We start from the raw sequence: 5,717 nt of genomic DNA on the forward strand, positions 1-5,717 counted from the left end.
CTAAGAGCACGGGTTGGGCGATAGACTGAGATAAGAGAGGAGAGGTAGGGGGGTGCAGCATTATACAGAGCTTTATGGATGAGGGTTATTATTATTTTAAACTGTATTCGAAAGGAGACTGGCAGCCAGTGCAGCGACTGGCATGAACTGTAAGCATACATGGTCCCCTTATCAAATGAGCTGTGTCAGGCAGAATTTTGGGTTGTTTTCATGGCTTCCATGTTAACTTTGTCGCCACCCTGCTGTGTAATCCACAAAATATACTGGCAAACTTTTATCATGTACCGATATTATTTGAGCGCTTCTTGCTCACCTCCTTTGGTTCCTCTCTGACACCCATTGGTTTGAAGCCTGAGTCCAATTAGGGTATGTCGCCATGCCACTCTCTAGCCTGCTGCCGCTGCCTCTGCATGCCGTCCCCTATAGTGTCAGGGTCAATTATTGGATGTTTTAGATGCTATCTAGCTTCATTCTGTCACTCTGTCATGGCCATGCTGTTGCCCATAATTTTGGCATAATGGTGCGATTAGGCAGCCTCAGAGGCATCCATGCATGCTGCCCCTGCTGTTTCCTGTCCATTTCCGTGGTGTTTCCATCCTTTTCTGAGGTTCCCAGGTGTTTGGCCAAGCTTCCCTGTGCAGAGCCTTGGTCCCCTTGAAAAATGCTCGAGTCTCCCATTGACTTCAATGGGGTTCGTTATTCGAGACGAGCACTCGAGCATCGGGAAAAGTTCGTCTCGAATAACGAGTACCCGAGCATTTTAGTGTTTGCTCATCTCTAGTTGTCACAAACCTGTTCAGCAAATATTGCAACCACAAGCATACTTGGCGCAAGTTGTTGTATTGTCCTGTAACTGAGGAGCTTGATAGTGAACATTGAGAGACATTTCTGACTGTGTATCGCTCCGAGAAGTAAGTCATTTTCCAAAGCTATAATTTATTGTTTTGCTGAAGAAAAATAGATGTATTTACCAGACAAGCAGACAGCTAGACCTTTAGAATGACAGGTGCTGTCTGGAAAATTGTTTACACTTTAGAACCCAAGAATATTATGGGGAGTTAATGTAAGTCTATAGGAAAATGCTTTGTCATTGTGTTTATGCTGAAATGTAATCAATCGTCTCCTGGTAAAAAATTATGCAAGGAGAATACTCCCAGTTCTTACTGTCTGCAGTTAGGGAACATGTTTGCAGTTAGGGAACAGGTCTTGCAGCTAAGAAACAGAGCTTGAATTAGAAGACTGCCAGTGTATCCAAGCAACCAGAAGAAGAAGCTGAGACCAGGATACTCTGCCATACATCTTGGGCACCTAGACTGCGAGCAGGATATCAGCCTTCTGAGAAAGAGAGGGAAAACTAGCCTAGGCCTTTCCTCAACCTAGAGATGTGGTGGCTATCATCACCATAGACAGGGGCATCCTCTATGCTTATCGGAGTGGCAGTTCTTCCATAGACAGGGGTATCCTCTTTTCCTAGAAGAGAGTAGATTCTATCATTACCATAGACAGGGGGCATCCTCTAAACCTAGAGGAGAGGAGGTTCTACCATCACAATAGACTGGGGGCATCCCCTACACCTAAAAGAAAGGAGGTTCTACCATCACTATAAACAGGGGCATCCACTACACCTAGAGGAGAGGAGGTTCTACCATCACCGTAGACAAGGGGCATCCTCTACACATAGAAGAAAGGAGGTTCCACCATCACTATAGACAGGGGTACCCACTACACCTAGAGAAGAGGAGGTTCTACCATCAGCATAGACAGGGGCATCCTCTTCACCTAGAGGAGAGGAGATTCTACCATCACCATAGACAGGGGGCATCCTCTACACCTAGAGGAGAGGAGGTCCTACCATCACCATAGACAGGGGACATCCTCTACACCTAGAGGAGAGGAGGTCCTACCATCACCATAGACAGGGGGCATCCTCTACACATAGAAGAAAGGAGGTTCCACCATCACTATAGACAGGGGTACCCACTACACCTAGAGGAGAGGAGGTTCTACCATCATCATAGACAGAGGGCATCCTCTACACCTAGAGGAGAGGAGGTTCTACCATCACCATAGACAGGTGATACCATAGGCATGTACAATATTAACTCGCAGAGAGGAAACATCTAATATTATATATATATAAAATCACCTAAATATATATCACCTAACTGTGGTCACCGTCTATTACTGTACTGCGGCAACTGTCTACCTGACTCCAGCATCTCAACACAAAAGTCTCACGGAGCAGGTCATCACTGTGGTATATGCTGTTGTTACACCCATGTTAAATCCTTTGATTTACAGTGTAAGGAACCAAGAACTGAAGAAAGCAATAAAGACCTTCTTTAGATTCTACAGAGATCCTTAGGAGGGGTTTGTAAAATTATTATTGTTAACTGTTAGAGATGAGTGGATATTACTTCAAGTTTGAGTTTGGCATTCTCTTTCAGCGGCCTGATCCAGGCATATTACCAAATTGGTGGCAGAACAGCCAGTCCTGCAAATGCATGCCCCAAACAACTAGCCATGGCTATGACTGGTCGGTGGTGACCCCATCGCCTATCATAGCTATGACAAATTGCTAAGATGTCCATGTGCAAGATTGTTCCCCCGGCCAATCATAGACATGGCTTATCACTAGGGATGTCCATTTGCAGGATCGGCTGTTCGGCCACCAATCCGGCAATATATCCAGATCAGGTGGCTAAACCCGAATTCTGAATCTGAACTTGAATGTTTGCATCCACTCATCTCTGTTAACTATATGACCCCTCAGTATAATGGCTTTTGCGTTGCTATATATTATTATTTTGCAGGACAATTTAATTATCTGTCTCATGATTATTACATTGAAGGTCAAGTAAAACATTTGTACCCTCTCTAAAATACTGCAATTGTAGTGAGAGGTAACATCAAGAGGTCATTTATTACCTTATGTCAATATGGAACGATAGTGGTAAGGATTCACTCATCCACATGCAAGAAGATTGAGATTGTGGACCGGAGTAACATCAAAATTTATAGAAACTTTAAGATAATTTGTCACTTCATTCACATCCAAAGTTTTATAAATGGGGCTCTATTTAAATAATAAAAAGAATAGCTTTGGGTGCTGTCTGTAGCAGTTAACCAGATTTTTAGCTTTTACAAATAAATCCTTAGTTTGTTTACTTTTAATTTTGAAAAAATTCAAGATTTTTGAACAATGTTCATGTCAGATCAGGTGAGGAGCTGAAGGAAAGCAAGTTCTAGCCAACTTTATATGTCTCTAAGGATTTTCCACTAGAAGAGAATTTAGGATCTAAAAGTAGATACAATTGATATGAATAGATAATTAGATAAGAATAGAACTAGATAAAAATTTAGGATCTAAAAGTACTGATCGTTGGAACCAGAACTGATAAAGATAAACCATCTACTCACCTTTCTGACGCCCCCCACAGGTCCTCTTCTGTCCCCCAGTATATAGCCAGCAGCCACATAGTATATAGCCAGCCCCTGCCCCCTAGTATATAGCCAGCCTTTGCCCCCTAGTATATAACCAGCCCCTGCCCCCTAGTATATAGCCAGCACCCCCCTGCCCCAAATATGCCCAGCCTATATTAAAAGAAGGTCCTCTTCTGTTTTATGATGCTCTGACTCCAGGTCACCATTCGCTGCCGTCACACACACCATGATGTCAGTTGCTTGCTGACATCATAGTGTGTGACAATTGCGGTGTACACAAGCGGCTGACGTCATGGTGTGTGCAACACAGAGCCCAGGGACCCAAAGATGGAGTCGGAGCATTAGAAGATACCAGTATCTCTTTAAGAAAATGTGGGCTTAGCAGGAGAATCGCAAATTGGTGACCCATCATATCAAAGAAATTAGTAGGAAATGACCGAAAGAGTGACACAACTCTCTGCCGGTACAAACACTCACTGGACATGAGGAGACAAGTCACAGAGACTGCTATAGAATAACAGTTTCATTATTGCTGTAAAGTTTCCTGGCTTTAATGAGCTACCGAGAAATGTTATTGTGGCCTTTTTTGTGATAAATCAGCGGCATATAAACTCCTTCCCACAGCGTTTCTTTCTACCTTTACTCCATCCTGCCAATACACATGTTTTCGCATTTACATTTCTCCATTCCTTTAAAAATCCATAACATTTTTTTATTTCAAAGAGCTATAATTTCATCCATAACATTTTTTAATTTCAAAGAGCTATAATTTTTGGCCAAAGTTGCTGTCTGGGGGCTTGTTTTTGCATTAAGACCTGTAGTTTTCATGTGTACAATTTTGGGGTTCATAAAGCTTTTTGATTACTAGGATAAAGAGTGGATGGTTTGTATTCATTGCCTTTATGTCTTGTTTTCTAGATTTTTCAAACAGTGAAAAAACGTGTCACACTAGAAGGTGTACCCACAGTGCCTGTCGTAAAAAAAATTATGGTCAATATGAGGGTAACATCTTTTTTAGAGATTTTATTTCTAATTTCATTTGTTTTGCATTAAAATATATATGCATGTTCCATATTGTATGTCATGAACACTCAGAATTCTTAGTCATTAACCTCTTAGCCACCTGGCCCTTTCTTGTTTTTTCCCTTCCATTTTTCACTCCCCACCTTCAAAAATCTATAACTTTTTTTATTTTTCCACATAAAGAGCTCTGTGATGGCTTATTTTCTATGTAACAAATTGCACTTCATAGTGATGGTATTTAATATTCCATGCCTTGTACTGGGAAGCAGGAAAAAATTTCCAAATGCAGTAAAAATGGTGAAAAAACGCATTTGCGATATTTTCTTGTGGGCTTGGATTTTACAGCTTTAACTGTGCGTCACAAATGAAATGTCTACTTCATTCATTGGATTGGTACAATCATGGGGATACCAAATTTGTATATGTTTAATATTGTTTTCATACATTTACAAAAATTAAAACCTCCTGTACAAAAATATCTTTTTTGATTTTGCCATCTTCTGGCGCTAATAACTTTTTCATACTTTGATGTATAGAGCTGTGTATGGTGTAATTTTTTTGCAACTTTTGATACAGTTTTCATTGATATCATTTTAAGGACTGTGCAACATTTTGTGGGATGCCCATGCACCGTGATTGGTGCTAGCACTAGAGATGAGCGAACATGCTCGTCCGAGCTTGATGCTCGGTCGAGCATTAGGGTACTCGAAACTGCTCGTTGCTCGGACGAATACTTCGCCCGCTCGAGAAAATGGCAGCTCCCGCCGTTTTGCTTTTTGGCGGCCAGAAACAGAGCCAATCACAAGCCAGGAGACTCTGCACTCCACCCAGCATGACGTGGTACCCTTACACGTCGATAGCAGTGGTTGGCTGGCCAGATCAGGTGACCCTGGGATAGACTAGCCGCTGCCCGCGCTGCTCGGATCATTCTGTGTCTGGATGCCGCTAGGGAGAGAGCTGCTGCTGGTCAGGGAAAGCGTTAGGGTGTTCTATTAGCTTACTGTTAGGCAGGAGTGATTCTCAAAGAACCCAACAGCCCTTCTTAGGGCTACAATAACGTTCTACTTTTTTTATTTTAATTTGCATCTAGTACCATTTTGTGAGGAATTAGCAGGGGGACTTGCTACCGTTGTGTTTAGCTCTTAGTGGCACACATATCCATAGCAAAGACCGAAGTGGGAAAATTCAGTAGGGGTTGGATTTCAATTAGGCACTAACTCAGTGTCATCTCATCTGGCATAGTAGTGTGC

This window comes from Engystomops pustulosus, chromosome 8 (assembly GCF_040894005.1).
Source record: "Engystomops pustulosus chromosome 8, aEngPut4.maternal, whole genome shotgun sequence".
Classification (NCBI taxonomy): Eukaryota; Metazoa; Chordata; class Amphibia; order Anura; family Leptodactylidae; genus Engystomops; species Engystomops pustulosus.